The sequence below is a fragment of the Micropterus dolomieu genome, linkage group LG17, assembly GCF_021292245.1.
Source record: "Micropterus dolomieu isolate WLL.071019.BEF.003 ecotype Adirondacks linkage group LG17, ASM2129224v1, whole genome shotgun sequence".
NCBI lineage: Eukaryota > Metazoa > Chordata > Actinopteri > Centrarchiformes > Centrarchidae > Micropterus > Micropterus dolomieu.
Window position 1 is genome coordinate 28,097,390 of NC_060166.1, and position 21,504 is coordinate 28,118,893.

The following is a 21,504-nucleotide window of genomic DNA, read 5'->3' on the forward strand; positions in this document are numbered from 1 at the left end:
TGTTCCTGCTCGACACCCTCTGCTACGACTATTGTTACTAGTCCTATTGTTATTATTGTTATTATAATCATTAACATTACGATTGTTATCATTAACACTACTATAAATATCTGTACCATTTTTCATTTAGTCTATAGCAACATCACCTTTACTGTCTGTACCTCTGTGTGTATACTGTGTAGGCTGCCTTCCATCCCTCTCTTTCTGTCTCTATGTCTCTCTGTTATGTTAGAGTGAAATACAACTATTTAATATGTTTTATAAATGCTGAAAGGCAACTGTGTTTTAGAATTTACAGCTTGGAAAAGATAACCATGTAATGTGTGAACATGTGTTCATATGCATGTGCAGATAATGAATCTCCAGCAGCAACATCTGTTGGACCAGTTCATACATGGATGTGATGGCACTCCTTATAGGCACACATCAAGAAGACAATTATAATCTGTCTCTCAGTCAAGGCTTAGTTAAAAATCTGGACTAATGCAAGATGGAAAAAATTGACAATTGGCTATTAAAATCTTGATTTGCAGGGCAGACTGGGCAATATGGATGCACATACCGGTATCTCAGTAAATAATAAGCACCAAGTGTTGAGTCAAGTCATAGTATATTAAAGGAAACCTGAGAGAGCCAGTTTGAATGATGGAACTGATAACATTAATATACACTGAACAAAATTACAAACACAACACTTTTGTTTTTGCCCCATTCATCATCTATGTACACAAAAGGTCTATTTCTCTCAAATATTGTTCACAAATCTGTCAAAATCTGTATTAGTGAGCACTTCTCCTTTGCAGAGATAATCCATCCACCTCACAGGAGCTGAAAATGTGCAGGCATATTACAGAGACAGACTGTTTTAAAGTATGGAGGATTGTAGTGAGAGCACTGCGGTGTCAGCTGTGACTGTACAACAACTGCAAATTGGCCCTTTAGCAGAATTTTGCTTAGGGCCCTGGGGAGGTCGGGACCAGCTCTACCAGTTGCTGACTAAATGAAACCAGTTTTACAGCAACTTTCATCATACACACTTACAGAGATTCTCGGCTGAACTGAAGTGGCCCTAATGGCAACTTAAAGTGGTGAAAACAACAACAATCGTTTACTGAATCATGGACAAAAGCACACATAGTTTACTTATTTCTTCACGGAGTGAATGTTTTGTATTCAGGCGGATCCGCATGTTTGTCCATGCTGGTTTCAAGGCAGAAATCAAAGAGTTGTTCAAACTGGCCGGACCAGTTGTGAGTAGCCTGTATTTTAATGTACTGTCAATGTTCAATCAGTTTCGGGATTACTGATCAAGGATTTAAATAACTTAAATGAACATTTAATTATTGATATCATGAATAATTCAATTCAATTCAATTCAATTTTATTTATATAGTGCCAAATCACAACAACAGTTATCTCACAGCGCTTTTCATAAAAGAGCAGGTCTAGACCATACTCTATGATGAATATAGACTTTTATTAATGAAGCTAGTGTATATTGGCCAACACCACCTGTTACTAATAAACTAATCAACGTATTTTTTGTTGTCCCAGCTACTTTTCATTATATTGATTTTTTTCTCATCAGACACTTGCCGAGCTCATGGTTTTTGCAGTGAGTTTTGTTAGTACTATGTTTTGTGCCCATCTGGGGACAAAAGAGCTGGCAGGGGTTACTTTGGCCACAGCAGTAAGTACAGTAGTAATGTTTCTACAGTAAAAGTTAAACCAATAGAGCAACAGAATTTACCTATCAATGTTGTGTTATATCCTCAGGTTATTAATGTTACAGATATATCTGTTGGATCTGGTTTGTCAGCAGCATGTGATACTCTGATTTCACAGGTATGATCCTGTCAGACACACATTTTAAAGTATTGGCAAGAGTCTTGTAAAAAGTAAATAAGAATATAATCTCTGGTTTTAGACCTTTGGGGGCTGTAACCTCCTGAGAGTTGTGGTCATTCTGCAGCGGGTGATCCTCATTTTGATATTGGCATGTTTCCCCTGCTGGGCGATCCTCATTAACAGTCCATTCTACTGGCTGTCAGACAGGATCCAGAAGTGGCCAGATCAGCTGTTATAGAATTCACACGTCTTCACCTGCTTTAGTTTGTTGGTTTTATTTTTCTTTACTCGTTGTTTTCAAGATTATGTTTCTTATTGATATTGATAAAAAATCTCTTTCTAGGTTGTCTCAGATGTGTGTGAATATCTTTATGCCAGCACTTCCTGTGAGTATTTCAAACCTCTCCATATGAAACTCATCTTCCTCCAACAATGCCAGCTCCAATGATTTCTGTGTGGAGTTCACTTGCCACACTTTGCCCAGTGCATGTTGGAATGAGATGTTCTAAGTAGGAACAAGTAGTTCTGAAAAAGAAAGAGAATTGTTTGTTTTGTCAAGAAATCAGATTGTTTCTCTGTTGTTCTGTCTAGGCTACATTCATGTATTCATTAGAAACAAGATATCTGCAAAACCAGGTACGTGCATTATTATTCAACATTAAGTAACTAGCTGATGAGCTGAAATAAGACAAGTTGATTATATGAAAGAGACGATTAGCTTGTGATTTGCTTCCTTTTAATCACAAAAGCATTTAGTGGATCAAATATACAGGAACATTCTATTAGTCAGCCCCTATTTATTTGGCTAAAGTGTCGTTCCAGGCTGCATACTGATGTGACATTAGAGATCAGTACAGTCTGAATTCAGATGGCAATGAGGTCAGGGCTTCCTGAACTTTACCATGTCAACGACTTTAAAATAAATTTTTGATTTATATAGATTTTTAAGAGCAGTCTAACTTACAGCATGGGTTTACAGATTTATTTAAGCAAAAACAAAAGGTTGTTCACCTTTTTGTTGTTGCTTTTATGTTTTTATTTACAGTATTACTTCCAGGCAACAAAACATGAAGCAGTCAAAACAAACCAATAAATCCCAAATCTGATCCAAAAAGTGACAAAAATAAATCCATTGATAAACAAAAGAAATAATGATGATTAGTGTAACGTAAAACCAAAACCACAGGGAACAAACAAACTGGCAGGGTTACAGGCAGATGTACGAGGCCGGATAAACATGATCCGATGAAGACTGAACGGAAGTGAGGGCTGTAAATGCAGACACACTAGAGGCAAAACAAACAGGTGAAATACATAAGGGATAATCGGGACAAAACAGGAAACTAACCTAAAAACAGACATCAGACACAGACAATTCCAAAACAAAACAGTAAAAACAGACAAACTCAAACAAAACCATCCGACACACAGACCAAAACCTGACAATAGAATGGTTTTAAATTGTTACATTTAGAAAAAGTACATTTCAAGACCATATTGTCTCTTTAAGTACAGAGGTATCTACACTGAACAAAACAATTACACAACAATTTTGTTTTTGTGGCATTTTGCTGTGTGATGGAACTGCACATTTGCGAGTGGCCTTTTATTGTGGCCAGCCTAAGGCACACCTGTGCAATACCCATCCTGTCTGATCAGCATCTTGATGTTTGAGTTAAGCTCATGATGAATGGGGGCAAAAACTAAAGTGTTGCATTTATAATTTTGTTCAGTGTTATGATTTGTTCATTTGTCTGGGTTTGTTGATGGGAGGATGACACAGTGACAAACTATGAAAGATCTCCTATAATTTTTTAAAGGGGCATTATGTAGTTTTCAGAGGCCACTAACGGTGTGGTTTTAAGATTGCAACATGGTGTGTGCTCATACGCATGCTCGCTTTAACTCATGAGCGAGCATAATTCGAAACACAACAGCTTTCATACATAGATCTCACAATCATCGCGGAAACACCTAGCATGGCGGCTGTGGCTTTTCACAGAGGCATGTTCAGGCTCTGTTACTTAAACATTCCCTGCTCATACAGCACAGCGAGCCGGCATACTGGCACAATACTCGTGGGGGGAAAAAAGCAGTGTGAAAGCGGCTATAGACAGACAGGGAGACAGCTTCACACAACATGCTGGAAACCCAGGTAATCTCCCACTATAATGTTACAGTAATATCAGCTTGAGGTTGAACTAATCCATGCTGGTTACTTGATAATGTTACATTTACTGCATTTAGCCTATGTGATAGATCGGCGTTAGCTCGCCTGCCTCTAAGATTTGCACTGTGTGTGTCTTTCACCAGAGGAACAATGTGAGCACAGCTAAATATATAATGGATAATAACGAAATGGTTAGTGAGCTAGACTGAATATTATAAATGAGATTGTTGCCAACAGTTAGACTGCAGTAAGTAACATTACTGTAGTAAATGACTTTAGTTCTTCCACTGTGTTGTTGTCCAGTGCGGTTATGTTGCATTATTGTATATTACGTGGGTCACATAAGTCACAGCGAATGAGACGGTGAAGAAGTTGTGTACCTGAGAATCAGTAAAACAACAATAAAATGAAATTGAATGTTACAAAGCAAACAGTGATATATCCTTGCTAAAGTAGCTGGCTGCTCCTGCCTTGAATCAGGGCTATTCGCTCCACATTTGCTTTGTACCGTTACATCCTTTCTTGCAGGCTAAAATCAACACTTTGCAGGCTAAAATCAACACATCATACTGGTTGTATCGCATTAGCTGGTGAAGTAATGTGAAAAACCATAACGTTACATCTTAAATATTGCACCAGATAACGTTAGCAACTGCTTAGCCAACGAGCTAACGTGACTCTCTCCGTGACTCCAGCCTTTCTGATGTTGACTGTTTTCACTCGAAATCATCTGCATCTTGTTTTGTCCAACAGGCTTCAGCATATAAAACTTTATTTATGTCGTAAGCTGCAGTGTTGTTGCTGTAGTCAGAGAGAGGCTTGGGAGCGGTTCCCCTTCGAGGGAACTCGAACTGCGTCGGTGACGACACTATGGGAACGCCTCTGGGCGTGGCAGGGCTGAAATCATGAATGAAAGTACTCCAATCCTATTGGCGTTGCTAGAACGGTAGCGTGTGACGGCGTAACTGGAGGCGTATATAAGCATGCCGCCACACCGGACACATTAGCTTTTTTCTATTCAGCAGGCACTCTGGCATGTTCGAGACTACTCAGAGAAAAGCAACCATGAGAGGAAGTTTTCTTACCTGGAAGAAGAAGCAGAGGAGATGGCTGGTGAGCAGTTCAGGCAGTGTGTTTTTCCATGCCCGCGCTACATCACGGCTGGGGACACTCATGCCCTGTGTGTTTCCTGTCTGGGGATGCCACATGCCCAGGCAGCTCTCGAGGGGGCTGCTTGCGACCATTACGAGGCCCTGCCCCTGAGGGTGCTGAGGTCCCGTGCGGCTCTTTTCCGAAGACGGCCGGATGCGCTCTCCCCGTGGCTTGGGCCCGGCGGTCGCTGAGGCGGTGCAGTGGCTTCGGTCATGGGACTCCCAGCGCGACATCTCCAAGGGCATTGGGACTGCCGAGGCTTTTTCCCATTCCTCGTCTACTGGCTCCGACTCCCCGCTTCCCCGTTCGGCAGCCCGCATTTCAGCTTCTCCCGCTCGAGGTGTGAGCCCGGAGAGGCTGTGGCTGTCCGGTTCTGAGGAGCTGGATGTGCTCAGCATTATGGAGGAGGAAGACTTCCGGGAGCCGGATCAACGTCATCAGTCAGCGCCCAGCTATGACGAGCTCTGGCCTGTTTGGTGAGGCGGTGGACGCCGTCGTCAGCAGGTTTCAGCATGCCAGGACGCAAGGGGAGGCGTTCCAGCAGTATCTCCCACGCTGGTCTGGGTCCAGGATGGCGACGGCTGCAGAGTTCTTACCAGCTCTTACCGCCAGAGCCAGAGGTGGATTGTCGCTTCTCGTGGTCACCCTCAGCACGCCCGGGACTCGAGGCGGCGCTCTCGCCCTCAGCCCCCCGAGACAACGGATCTGAGGACCGTTCTTCAGTCTCGCCGGGGTCAGGGGAAGAGGTCCTGAGAGAGTCCGGGTTCTACAGCCGGTACTTCATAGTTTCCAAAAAGGATGGAGGATTGCGTCCGATTTTAGATCTGCGGTCCCTGAACCAATCTCTGAGGAGATTCAGGTTCAAGATGCTCACCATTACCCACCATCGTCAGCCACATCCAATCCGAGGATTGGTTTGTCACGATAGATCTGCGAGACGCATATTTCCACATCTCCATCCGTCCCTCTCACAGGAAGTTCCTGAGGTTCGCCTTCGGGGGCGCGGTGTATCAGTATCGGCTTCTTCCGTTCGGATCCGCATACTGAACTACATCGACGACTGGCTCATTGTGGCTCAGTCTCGGGAGTTAGCGGTTCGGCATTGAGATGTCGTCCTCGCCCACCTTCAGCGTTTGGGGCTGTGGCTCAATGTGAAGAAGATACGGGTTACGAGCAGGTGCCTTCGTTCCCTGTCAGTATGGAGGAAACCTTTGTTCCTGTCCCAGGGTCCCGTGTTGGGAGCGTCATGTCGCCGGACAATTATTTCGACAAACGCCTCACTCACGGGGTGGGGCGCGATCATGGACGGCTGCTTTGTGAGAGGCTCCTGGCAGGAATCATCATTTCTCTTGGCACATAAATTGCCTGGGAATGTTGGTGGTTTTCAGAGCTCTGAGGAGTTTTCTGCCCGCTCTCCGCAGTCACCACGTCCTTGTCAGGGCCGACAACACGGCAGTGGTGGCCTATTTGAATCACCAGGGGGGTCTGCGCTCGCGCCTATTATGCAAGCTGGCACATCAGATCCTCCTGTGGTCCCAGCAGAGACTGCTGTCTCTCAGAGCGACGTATATCCCAGGGACCCAGAATCAGGGAGCAGACCTGCTGTCGAGACAGGGGCTGAGGCCTGGGGAATGGAGACTCCACCCCAAGGTGGTGGAGTTACTGTGCGAAAGGTTCAGCCCTATAGACGTGGACCTGTTTGCGTCTCAAGAGACTACGCACTGTCCACTGTGGTTCTCCCTCTTGCCCCCAGCCCCGCTAGGGCTTGATGCCATGGTGCAGACGTGGCCGAGGCTGCGCCTGTATGCCTTTCCCCCAGTTGCTCTGCTCCCAGGGATTCTGGAGCGGGTCCGTCAGGACGGTGTCAGCCTACTGCTAGTAGCCCCGTTTTGGCCGGCCCGAGTGTGGTTCTCAGACATAATATCACTCCTGGAGGGCCTGCTGTCTCAGGCGGAGGGCCAGGTCTTTCACCCTTGCCCCGCCCTGTGGAGACTGTGGGTCTGGCCCCTGAGGGGGCCCAGTTCCTTGAGGCGGGCCTGACGGCGGGAACAGTCGAGACGCTGCTCAGCTCCAGAGCCCCATCCACAAGAAGGACGTACGGCCTGAAGTGGAATGTGTTTGCCACTGGTGTAGAGAACGGGCGGTGGACCCAGTTACCTGCCCGGTGACTATGGTACTGGAGTTCCTCCAGGACCGTTTCTATGCTGGCCTTTCCCCATCCACACTCAAGGTGTATGGGACTGCCATGGCAGCGTTCCACACCCCTCTGAGGGATGGGCCTCTGGGGAGGCTTCCACTGGTCGTGCGCTTCCTCCATGGAGCCTGGAGGATGAGACCCGTGACTCGTTCCAGGGTTCCCACTTGGGACCTGGCAGTGGAGACCCTCGAGCGCCTCAAACCCCTGGAGTCGGGTGAGGCCAAGCACCTGACCCTTAAGATGGCCTTTCTCCTCACTATCACCTCTCTGAGGAGGGGGGGATCTCCAGGCACTTTCGGTTTCTCCTCGAATGTAACACTTGTTCCCCGAGAAGGGGAACGAGACACTGCGTCGGTCCGCCACACCTCACCCCGCCTGGAGTGCCTTGCTTCATAGCAAAGAGCTAATGTGTCCGGTGTGCCGGCGTGCTTATATACGCCTCCAGTTACGCCGTCACACGATACCGTTCTAGCAACGCCAATAGGATTGGAGTAGTTTCATTCATGATTTCAGCCCTGCCACGCCCAGAGGCGTTCCCATAGTGTCGTCACAGACGCAGTGTCTCGTTCCCCTTCTCGGGAAACAAGGGTTACATACGTAACCCGAGACGTTCCTTCACATTAAAAGTAGAATAGTGGCTGTTCCAAGCAACAGAGAAAACAGTCGTGTGCTTCATTTCTATAGTAAGTTTCTACAGTCCTTACTTAAAGTAACAGTAAGGTTAGAGCCTATTGACAATAAGGCAGTGAATAAGTAATTTAATTGAAAAACTACATATAGCCCCTTGAAGTGTTTTATCACAGCAAGCAAAGACTTTTATTTCCAAAACATAATCTTTTAAATTATTATTATTGTTGGGTATTTATTCCATTTTAGTTTTAACTGATTATATTTGCCACATTGCAGCCCTGTTTTAATCCTGGTTCAACCACATCAAGCACGTTGTACTTTGTTTTGAAAGTGCTGTATAAAATATGTTTTATTAGTATATTTATTAGTATAATTATAGCCAACTTTCTGTACTCACTTTGGCAGTGTCTAATAAAAGTATTATGTGGTACTTCCCTTTTAGGGCATCATATGGCCAGAGGTAATCACAGGCTTTGTGGTAAATCTTCTTAACGCTCTTATCAACTACATCTTTCTTCATTCATTAAATCTAGGAGTAGCGTGAGTATTTGAACCACACAAGACTCTTTCAGTAACAATATTATGGCTTGCATCACATAACATCTATATCATGCAATGAAATACTCTTTACAGTGGTTCTGCTGTAGCCAACACAATTTCCCAGTTCTCCATGGCTGGAATTCTCTATGCTTATTTCATATGGAAAGGTCTTCATAAGGCAACCTGGGGAGGGGACAGCAACATGTGCTTTGGAGGATAGTGACCCTGCCTATAATCACAGGCTCCAATGGTTTCCTTCAGCATGTGTTAATGAGTTATTATAGCGATGATGGTAAAACACAGCGTGGGAGGACCGTGGTTCAATTAAGCTGTAGTACAGGGAGTCAAGACACTGAACTTTTGAAGAGATTTACCACATAACCAAGTTTTGTATTAACAAATGCATGAATATTGCAATTCAGTAGTAGTGCTCCCAGACCATTTAGTGATTTCTAATACTGTTTTCACAAGCTATCTGATTGGAAAACGATTTCATGAAAACCTAAAGCTAGGGTAGGCAATTAATTTCTGAAGCATTTTTTGAAAACCTAAAGCTAGGGTAGGTAATTAATTTCTGAAGCATTTTTTGTTATATTTGTTGAAATTCTCTTTACATCCCAACAGCAATCAATAAATCAAATGCTCGGACACAAAAATGTAATAAAAATCAGGTATCTTTCTTTGGCTGTTGATGGACTGTAATAATATAGTTTAATGTGAAAAATACTATTGCAAATACAAAGATCAGAAATCTTCTTTGATGAAAGTAAAAATTATTTTGCATTGACATTGACAGACAGACTGATCAATTGAGTAATTTTGAATTGATTCATTGATTCAGTGTTTGACACACAGGCTGGTCTAAAGAGTACCTGCAGGACTGGGGCTCATACATCCACTTGGCCATCCCAAGCATGGTCATGATAATTTAAGAGTTGGAAATGCCTTGGGAGCTGGAGACACAGAGCAGGCCAAGCTGTCTGCTAAACTGGCAATGTTCTGTGGAGGTCAGTATACTCTTAAACAATATTTCTATGCTATATGTTAATATCTTATTAAAATTGCATGTATTTGAAGTTCAGAAAATATTAAAATTATTGTTTTACAATTCTGATTTCACTCAAGCAATTAGTGCAGGAGTAGCTTAGAGGTTAAATATGAGGTGGCTTGAGCAGGGCATTAAGTTTTCAAACTGCTCCAGCAGAACTATTCATTGGCCAACAGTTGGAAACTTTGGTTTTGCTTTGTGTTAATACCGTAAACGTCAGTGCATTTACAGAAAATCAATCAATTCAGCACCTTTTGCTGCAAGGCATCTTTTGTAAAAGGTGATTTGTGTGTCTGCACCAATCAACACATGAGATAAGGCAATATTACAAAACATTTATTCACATTTCCATTACTATAGATCAATCTTAAGCTTAGATACATCACTCTCTATAGCAACAGTAATATATCATCCCAGAGAGATTTATAATAAATGAATATAGATTTTTGTATAGTGAATGTAAACCAAAAGCTACATTATCAAGAGAGAGTAAGAGTTATCTTATACATCAATAGATTAATAGAAGAAATATCATAATAAACACAACATGTGCTCTCAGGAAATTCAAAATGCAGTAATGTCATACTTCATTACTTTCAATGTTGAAGGTCCAGTGTGTAATATTTCTGAGGATCTATTGACAAAAATGCAATATAAGATCTATAACTATGTTTTCAGTGGTGTATAAAGACCTTACACAATGAACCTTTATGTTTTTATTACCTTAGAATTAGACATTTATATCTACATAACCGCAGGCACACCCTGCTCTGGAGGTCGCTGTATTTTGTCGTCATGTTTCTGCCGTAGCCCTCAACGAACATACAGCACTACAGAGTGCGTTTCGTCATCATGGCGTTCTTCTTCTGCTTGTGTAATTCCGGTAGTGTAGACGCCCGTCACTACATTGAATATGTACAAAGAAGAAGATTTTTCAGATTTTGAGAAAGCAAAAAGATAACAAAAGATTTAATTATGAAAATAGTGAATAAAGAGATGGCATTAAAGAACAAACAAAAAACACTGCAGTGGACTGAAAAGTTGGTCCTCCTTTTCGATTTGCACCTTTCAGTCCCGATTCTCACAAAATGAGTTGTTTATATCCTCCAGGTATGTGGGCGGATCCTTTCTCCTCCACATGGCTTAGGTCCATAGTCATTGGTCATTTGGGTAACTTCTTCGTCACCCAATTAGGAAGGGTGTACCTTACTGTTCTTTGTTACTTTTGGTCAAACAAGAGAGCGCCGATCCCAGACGTGAAACCCCCTTTGATCTTACAGGAACAAACAGTCTTTGCTCTACCAACTAGTCATACAGCACACACAGGGGTTGTCTCCAGAACGGTCGACACCCAATTTTAGATGTCTGCAAAATAGTTAAACAAAAGAATCCTTCTCGCACTAAAGAAAGAGGTGTCAGTTTCCTTCACATTACAAAGAGGAGATAAACAATGGTTTAATTAACATTCTAATGCAATTGTCTGGCCTAAAACCCCACAGTTTTAAATTAGAAGAAAAACACTGAAATGCATTTGGTAAAAACTTTGTTGTAAAATTTTAAACTCTACAATACGCTACCCCTTAAATTAGGCTATGTTACAATTAATCAAAAAACAGAAGATGTGATAATACTGTGACAGTTATAACTTTATGGAATTGGAAAAGGGAACACATAAGGCAGCATTTTTTGACAGGGCAGAGCGAGTCGATAGACTCTGCTATCGAGTTGTGCTACAGTAACATTTTTTGATAAGGCAGCATATATCGTCAGACACGTTACGTTAGCGAGACAATCAGCTGATCAGTAATGTTAGCTTAGAGCAAGGAAGCATCAGCCAGCAAAATTTTTACTGACTGGTAGAAAAAAATTTATTGTTAGTTGGATTAATTTCATGTAGTGACTTACTTTCACATGCTAAATGCCCATTAAAAACATTGCACCGTTTTACCACAAGCTGAAATTATGGCTGTCAGTGCTACTTTGTGTTTCTGTTGTATTTCAAAAAATTTAAAAAGACGTTTTGGTAATATTTGCTGATTGCTTATCACCAAAAGTGAGAGGAGCCTTGATTCTCACCAGCCAATGCCTTTGTAAACTTCATGTATTATGTGGTTTATAATGGACTGTCCCTGCGACCCTGTACACAGGATAAGCTGTTGACGATGGATGGATGGATAATGGACTGTGGTGCAGAAACAGTGAGTCTTACATTGTCCTGTTATCTGTCAGTAGTCATACTTAATGCACTAGATGTGATAGTGTTTGAGAATTCTTCATTTACTTTGGTATGTTAGTCCAGATAAGCCATCCCTCCAAAGATGTAAAATAATGTATTACAGGAGTATAAGACATCATGTAGCACAAACATATGGTTTTACATAATTTATATAATTTCTTAATATATCTAAAAGGAACCTCATTTCTTGACTGGCAATCTCTTTTATCGCATAGATGACATCTTTGTCCTGTCTCAGGTATACTGCTCGGTTGGGTAGGGGAGGGGGGGGTGCAATTCGCAACCGTCACCACTAGATGTCACTAGAACTTACACACTGAACCTTTAAGTAGGCCTTACCATAAAATTTACAGAAAAACAATCAAATAAGAAAAATAGTAAAAGTAATCACTATAAATGTTACTTACACAACTCCACATTATTATACAAGTACAACAAACACATCAGTGCATATAAATAAACACAATCAACAGGTCACAAGGCTTAATGGTCCTGAAAAAATATGTTTATACTCATACACATCCAGGAGCTGGACAGAGAATTCCTCAGGTTAATCTTAAGTAACAAAGCATATACAGAAAATGATTAGGAAAAATGTTCAGAATCACAAGGAAATATTAAGAATGAATTCATCATTAAGTCCCCTAGGAGCCAATGTTTGCAGAGTATAAATCCAGTAAGCCTCACACTGTCGAGTAACTTATCATGGTCTCACCATTTGCCAGAGTATAACTGGATCAAAGTGGCCTGCGGACAGACATGTCCTGGTTTCTCTGTAATGTCCGAGGGTTTTTGGAGTTTCAGTGGACCCAAAGATTGCTATGGACCCGAGTACAGACTAGCTAGAGAGAGTAGATTAAGTGTACTTCTCTGTTTATTCTCTTTTCAAAATAATAAGTCAATTATTTGCTCAACCCCTCAGCCTGTTTTTATTTTCCATTTAACTCTTTTAACCCTGATTGACTTTTATTATATTTTAATGTGTATTTTTTCCAATTTCTCTATGTTGCTTTTAAACTTTTTTATATTTCCCTGTTGCTTTTATGTTTTATGTAACGCACTTTGAATTACCTTGTTGTTGAAATGTGCTATACAAATAAACTTGCCTTGCCTTGCCTTGATTAAGGTCTAGTACTGAAACATTGCCAGCATATATAATATATAATATATTTTGCAAGCTAGACTGTGTGTGGAAGTTTCTTGGCAACCTTTGACTTACTTGTCCCCCTCCGATGCACCTGTCTCATGTTATAGAGGTGCGAGGTAATTTTCTGTTCGGAACCAGTGTGTTATGTTAACACATATACAGTCATTGTCAAGCCTGGGAGACATAACAGGTCTCTTAAAGTACCTTTCACCATTATGTCAGTTATTGCACACACAGAAAGCAGTGACTTTAGCTTACATATTCTTTTAAATATTAACTTGAGGTAGGCAAAATGGGGATTGTATGGAGATTATATGTCACTGTGCTCAAATATAACACACACACATCTAATGATGACAATACTTATATATAACAGTGTCAAATTGTACATTTTGTGTCGCTCTTCTTTCAGACAAATCAGGCAAAGGGTTGCTGATGTTATAGCTTTTTATGCTCCAATCATCCTTCTAGCAATATCAGTAGGTAGTAGTTACATTATGAGCAAACAAGATCTCATGACGTGCCCATATATATTATTATATTATATATATATATATATATATATATATATATATATATATATATATATTATTGTGCAAGTCTAACCTTGTCTTTATTCTGTTTGCGTGACTAGACTGCCTTAGGAGGCATTGTAAGAGGAGCAGGTAAACAGAAAGTCGGAGCTGTTTGCAACATTGTGGGATATTATGGAATTGGTTTACCTATTGGAGTGTCACCGATGTTTGCAACCAAATTAGGAATCATGGATAAGATTTACAGCAGAGATGAATTTTAGCCTTCAGCTGCTTTTTGCCACATTGTTGTCTAACTAGTAATTTTTAAGTTTTGTCTCCAGTATCTTTATTTAGTAACTGATCCACCAAGGCATCAACCTCTACTTGCTACTATTAAAGCAAGATGTAAAACTCTATTTCCTTCAGGTCTGTGGACAGGCTTGCTTACCTGTGATGCTCTGCAGTGCTTATTCCTGATTTTCTACCTTATAAGAATGAACTGGAAGAAAGCTACGGTTGAGGTTACTATTCAGAGGCAAATCTCCCCATTCTAAATGGCCCAAGGCTTCTTCTTATGAATAAATGTCCACACATTGTTTTACTTCCAGGCTCAAATCAGAGCCGGAGACTATGGGATCATCACAGACACAAGTAAGAGATTGTGCAACAACTAAAGCATTTTATTCTGCTAGAACAAAAAGTATTCCATTCAGCATGAAAAATTATAAATTCTTCCTCTGGATACAGTTTAGAATATGCGACATGTAGTTTAATGGTGGTATGCTGATATTGCTTAAATTATAAATGTGGCACCTTTAAGTCTGTGTGAAAGCTCAATATCATTGTTAAGCTCTTACTTATCAGAATTAAGAGTATATACTGTATATTACTTCTGTACTTCAATGCAGTGTCAATGGGATTCTGAATGAGGTATTTTTCACTACTAAAACAGAATATGCAATTTCATTTTATCTCTAAACTAAAATAAACCTACACAAAATGGTAACTCACCAAATACTACTTTAATGTGAATAAGTGTGACAAAAAATGTCAGCTAGAATCTTGTAATTCTAAGGTCACAATTAAATATATTTCAGTGGAAACACCACAGTCACATTTGTATTGGTATGTCCAGGTCCCCACCCAGATGATCCAGGAAACTCACAGGGCCAAAGAGACACCATGGAGGAGGAGCTCTCTCACAGGAATGTGGTTCTGCGCAGGGGCCTGGCCCTGGCTGTCATGCTATTCATCCTGGCTGCTAGAATCATTGTGAACCTGTTGATCACTAACTTGGTTACATGAACATGAGCAACTTTTATGGTGTTATGTGAAGTGAATCCTTAGCCACGAGAGCAAATATGATGCAGATGTTTGCATTGCTTGATGTTACATCACTACCTGCAGGAGAAAGGCACAGATACACGAGTGTAGATGAGCAGAAAGTGGACAGAGTGTCACACTCTGCCTGTCTGCCATGCGGTGTTTTGCACTTTTGTGTTTAGTTAGCGTTATTTTGGTCTGTTGGGTTTTGGGGGTCTGTCTTGTCTTTCGTCTAGTGTTCGGTAACCCTTGTCATGTCTGTTACCCCAGTGATCCCTCTGCATGTCTGTTTCTGTTTTCCCCTGCTCTCTCTCTCTCTCTCTCTCTCCCTCCCTACCTGTGACTCGTTAGCCTCATGTCTTTCACCTGTGTTGCTCCCGCCCTGCTCGTTAGTCCCTGTGTATATATACCTGGTGTTTCTGTCTAGTCTTTGTCGGGTCATTGTTGCCTTGTGTTGCCTTGTGTTGCCTTGTGTTGCCTTGTGTTGCCTTGTGTTGCCTTGTGTTGCCTTGTGTTGCCTTGTGTTGCCTTGTGTTGCCTTGTGTTGCCTTGTGTTGCCTTGTGTTGCCTTGTGTTGCCTTGTGTTGCCTTGTGTTGCCTTGTGTTGCCTTGTGTTGCCTTGTGTTGCCAGCCTACTCGTCGTGTTTCCCTGCTTGTTTTGGATTCTGGTTTTCTCGTTTGGATTACTTTCATTCATTTGGACTCTGTCATCAGCCACTCAGTTTGTAAGTGTGCTCGCCTTTGTTTGTTTATTAAAACCCCTTGAACTGTACCTCCTTTGCCTTGCGTCCTGCATTTGGATCCTCCAACCAGCTCAACCCTGCCTCACCCACACCAAACCGTGACACAGAGCACCTTATGTGAAATGGTCCGTCTGTCAAAGCTAAATATTATTCATTCATGAGATATTCCAGTGAATCTGCCAGTGTTAAGCAAGTCTGACAATCTTTGTATTTGATACATAAACAGAAACATCGTGTTTATCTTGACTGTCATGGTCCACCTGAATCTTTATTTGGGACCAGTGTATTGGAGAGCAAAAATTAAACCATTTATTCACTTAATTTTTAATCATCTCTGCCCCTGCATTGCACTTAGCCACTTTCTGTCAAAGACAACAAAATAAGGCTTTCAAGGTTATTCTGACTCTTCATTTGGGACCATCACAGTGGAGGAAATTTGAGGTGTATATGTAGTATTAATACTCTCCAAAGTAAAGTTGGCCCCTGAAAGCAGGGTCTCGGAAAAGGAAGTGCACTGTTGCTCCCATAGCCAGAAGGGCAACTACTGTAAACATGGTGAGGCCTCGCCTGAGGATCAGCTGGGGTAATGGAGAGACGGCCATCCTTCAGCTGCAGGATAACATGTCTACCCTGTGTCTCCATGTTCCCATTATGTTCCTTGATACTCACAGATATATAGCCATCCAATGACTTGAAGGAAAAAGCATCACATTGCCTGTTACTTTATTTTGGTAAGTTACATGGAGAGCAAGCAGTGTGAAACGTAGTAAAGTGATTGCAAAAAGAAGAGAGAACAAGATATGAAATGAAGAATAGACAAATTGTTGCTTGACTAAAATAACTGTCCCTCACCTCCCCATGTTGTTACATTGAGCTTCTTCCACCAAATGTAAGCAAACAAAAAGCACAGATGTAATATTGAAACAGGATATTGGCTGCTGCAGATTCACTGTAAGACATGCACACAGACATGTTAATATCTGCAATATTTGCAACATTTAGATACACTGAAATGAGATGATACAAAATGATATCAACACAGAAAATTGGACTTGGTTTTAGTACAGCAATGCAACTGTTTCTGCTGGTAGGACACTTGAAGTTGATAAGAAACATTGTCTCCAGAGAAAGATGATTAATAATGTTTTTTAGCAGTGTTTTGTGCAGACAAACTGCAAATGTAAAAATGCGTTGAATTTTCGCTTAAAGGTGAGAGAATACAACAATTTACAGGTAAGCAGGAAGGAAGCCCGTAATAAACAGCTGGGCTACTCTGAAATCAAGATGGTGTATTCAGCTCAAATTAAAGACAAACAAGCACTTTAAGGCAATATACATTATTCAACATCATTATTTTCACTGGCACTCAGAAGCAGAGAAGTATGGGAAATGTACTATGTAATGTGAAAATTTGAAGTTAAAGCTGCATTAATCAGTATTTCTTTAATCAATACTTAACCAAATGTGTTTAATGTATTTCCTTTTCATTTTGAAGTTTGTCTGCCACTGTCCTCTTTGTCTGGCTTTGTTTCCTGTCTGTGTCTTCCCTTTGATTACCTGGGCCGAGTTTTTCGCCGACAGAACGTACCAAAACGCTTATTTCAACAGAAATGTTAGTAGTAGTAGTGCCTTCAACAAACAGTTGTGTAAGCAAGCGCACTTATTTTTACTGCCTATTTAACACCACTGTGTTTACAGTTTTGTCGCAGTTGATTTGGTAACACCTCTGACACGCCTACCAAATGGGAGAAAACATACCTAAAGGCCCATAGCCCAACGTTGTACACTGCTTCAAGGAAACGTTGTTCAATCCAAGAACATTGCAAAACATTTTGAGATTGAACTCACCCCTGATGTCATCATCCTTCCTGCTTGTGTGTGTCTGTATTTATTTTCCTCTTTTCAGTTCAGTACTCGTCAGATTGTTGTCTCTCGTTCTTGCTGTGTGTCGCTTGTGTTCAGTGTTTCATGGTGTGTGTATTATTTGTATCCCTTGTGCCTGTCATTATTTGGATTATCTGCTTTTTTCGTTTGTTAGTGGATTCTGAGTATTTACTGTACATTGGTCTTTTGGATTTACTTTGCTTTTATGGAATTACCTTGTTATGTTGGACTGCTTTGTTTGGACACAGCCTACAAGTTCACTTTTGTTTGTTAATAAATTATTGGATGAAAACCTTCCTGTTCACTTTTGTTTGTTAATAAATTATTGGATGAAAACCTTCCTGATTGCATATCTGCATTTGGGTCCTAAACACGTATTTCCCTGAGCACACGGTTCCCTAGCTTGACATTTGACCATTAACATGAACCCAACGGACTTTTTTTCTGAAGAATTTAAGAATTCTGTAGAATTTTCTCTTGTTATTTAATCTGATCTAGCTTAAGGTCGTTGGAAGAATGCCATTTGTTTTTTAGCCACTCCAGATGTTTCTTCTAGGCCTTGGCTGTGGAATTGGTTATGTAAATGTGCTTGTAGTGAAGATATCAGGCTAAGATTCAGATATATTTTTCAGGAGTTGGTTGTCCAGTGAACACTGGAACATCCTATAGTTGCACTATGCACATTGTGTAGGGCCCTGCATATTAAGCAAGGCCCCGCCTCAAAGCAAGCATCAGTATTTAATGACATTTTGATGAGAGTATGAAGAGGAAACTATCCTTCTGGGAATGAGAAGAGAAAAAAACTCAATGAGGGTGAATTGCAGGAACAGCAATCACATACATTTGTGTTCTCTCCTCTCAAAGTCTGATGTTGGCAAATAACAGTAAATGAAATGTAAACTGAGGTTCAGGAACAGGACCACGTCTCTCACTTATTTGACCACCTGCGCTTTATTCAGTTCCTCCAATCAACCACCCGTGCGTCACTCATTTCATCCACCCGTCCCTCTCAAATCCAATCACATGCACTTACTATATAAGCTGTCTAACCCGTTTTCTCTCCGTTTCTCAGTTCTCACATCCCTCCCACCCAAACCCTGCTTGTTCACCTCTTTTAATGGGCAGCATGGTGGCCCAGTGGACAGCACCGCAGCCTCACAGCAGAAGATTCTGGGTTTAGACCTCGCTCAGCCAAGGCCTTTATGTACAGAGTTTGCATGTTCTCCCCATGTTTGCGTGGGTGTCCCCCAGGCGCTCCGGCTTCCTCCCACCAGGAAAGACATGCACACTAACATTGGCGTGGTCCTTGTGAATCTTAAGTTAATATGCTGGCTTGCAGTGAATCTCTCTTGTCTGTGTGTCTTTCTAAGCCAGCTAGAAAGTACACCTATTGGTCTGTCTGTGTCTTGGTTGCTTGCCAGACTTTATGCCTGACCAATGGTAGAGTGAAATACAACTTTTTAATTATTACATTTGAGTGATTTAGAATCTGCAGCTCCGAAAAGATAACTGCATTGTGTGTGACCATGCATACAATGCACAGATGTGACGGCACTCCTCATAGGGGCACACATTTTAAAAGAATCTGTCTCTCTGTCAAGGTTTAGTTACAACTGGACTGATGCAAGATCCATTTAAACCAGCACTGGAATTCCTTTGAGGTCAGCTTGTGGCTGCTGCGACTCTTGCAGTAATCTAGGCCTTTAGCTCTGGCATAGTGTTTTAAGTTGGGTGTCCCCTCTTGGTTACTGGTGGCATAACAGACTCGTTTGACTAGCCTCCATACTCTATTTGTCATTGGAAGAGTTGTAAGTTAATTCAAACTGAGATACGGTTTTAAATGAAACTTGATTGTTTCTTACTCAGATAGCCTACGTAAGTTTAATGACCTAATAACTTAAAAAAAACAAACAAAAAAACCCTAGATAACTTCACTGAAGGTTCGCGAGACCTCATGAATATAATTAATGTTACTGAGATTAATCAAATTTTCATCCCAGTTAAAGCTGTTACACAAAAGAAAATTTGAAAGTCACAGAGTTTACTCCGGGCAGGCTCTTGAAGGCAGGGATCTGGAAGTTGCGGGAGTTTTTTTTTGTCACTCTCCTGGGGCATGTCAAACGGAGGAAGTCACCTTTTGGTTTCTCCAGGTTTTAAACTTTAATCTAAGGTAATGTCTTAAAGTCTATTTACATGTGTTTTAATCAAAGTTCTTTCCACAATATCAGCACTTTTCTTAAATGCCATAAACAGTTCTTAACAATTCTTCATTTCTAATCCTTAGCTGAAATGAAAGGAAAAGCTATAATGTTAATCGTCCTTAACAATTAGAACTGTAACAGTTAAACAACACGTTTTCTAGTAATCATAGCAGATGAACGGAACAGGCTAACTGAATAAGTCCCAAGATCATCAAGGACATAAAGAACATCAGGTTAAACAATAAACACAGACAGTAATAGATAAATGAGCACAAAGAGATGAGTTAGACCCAAGGGCATGTTATACCTCTTTTCGTCGTTTCATGAAGAGAACCTGAAAATTACTGGTTACTTGAACTTTACATTTAATTCAATCTTTGGCCCCGGAGCCAGGAAAATGGATTATGTAACACAGAGCGATAGCATGTACCATATAATTTAACTGTTTTCACATTTGTATTTTTGGTAAATACAGACACAAGTAATTGCTGACGTAATCTGCACTCTGCGCATGCGTTGGCGTCTGTAGCCACCTGTCGGAAGCTCCGTCTCAAACCGGACTCTTATCCAGTTTTAATCCACTCTTTTTCGTTACATTTTTTATATCCTTTTTATTTAACTTAAGTTTTTAACTTAAGTTTTACGTGGGTTAAGGATTTTAGTCATCCGACATGGATTTTAAGCTAGATGACCGTAAAAACGTGATCAACGCTACTGAGCACAACATAGCTCCGGTGACTATGCTAGCCGAGATAACTCTGCCCCATGAGGACTGCACACTCCTTAAGAAAGCGAACAAGAAGATTGCTGACCTTATGGAAGACATCCGACGACTTTCAGAGAAACTCAAAGAGAAAGATTCCCTGCTGACTGGCTTTATGGATGTGGCTTCAGTACAAGCCAAACAGATTGTTTCTCTTAGCGCAACCGCTAACCAAGACACCGTGTTATGGGACCCCTCTAGCCTTCCAAGGCTTTCCTCCTGCTCGACTCCAAAGCATCAGTCAACCTGGGCTGAAGTGGTTGTCCGTGGCTGCAAGAGAGGCTGGGATGGGGCTGCCTCTCCTCCGCACATCGGCCTCTCCAACCGCTATGCAGCCCTGTCTGACGACACTCCGGTCCAACCATCGGATGCACCTGTGGCTTCGAGTCTCCCTGATACGGATCTCTTTCGGCGCACAGTGCCTGCCGACACTGTTGCATCTCCTTCACCGGCTACATCTCCCGCGCTGGGCCGCCGGTCTGCCGCTGGGCCTGATTGGCGGCCGTCATCCCGGTCAAAAACCTTCGCTTCCCAACGTAGGATCCTGAAGGAGGCTGTGCTCCGACACTCCGGAGGCCGTCTCTACCCTGCACCGTCGGGTAGCCCTTTTCTCAGGTATGTTACTGCTACTCCAACACAACACTCGGCAGCTCACACACTCCATCCTCAGTCCGAACGCAGTGTTGAAGCAGATTCTGCTCAGTCCTGCTCTGGAACCCCACAATCGGCATCTCCTCGTCCTCTTTTCTCCCCAACCACACTAATAATGGGTGACTCCATAACCAGAAACATCCGTTTCTTTAATGCTACCACTCACTGCTTCCCCAGTGCCACCACGGCTGACATTTTAAAAAAACTCCAGGACCTAATGCCATCGCTCCCGTCCTCCATCACAAGAGTGATAGTCCATGTGGGAACAAATGACACAACTCTTCAGCAGTCTGAGCTGACAAAATCAGATTTTAACTGTCTTTTTAACTTTTTAAAGCAGTGTGGAAAGTCCGTTTTTATCTCTGGTCCCATTCCCACAGTTGGTCGCGGTGCTGGCCGCTTCAGTAGACTCCTTGGCCTCCACGACTGGCTCCAGTCTGCCTGCAGGGCTCACCG

General features: G+C 41.8%; 1 pseudogene; it reads left to right on the plus strand.

The window, feature by feature from the left end:
• Positions 1-21,504, plus strand: part of LOC123985339 — a 48,253-nt pseudogene that overhangs the window by 1,957 nt on the left and 24,792 nt on the right.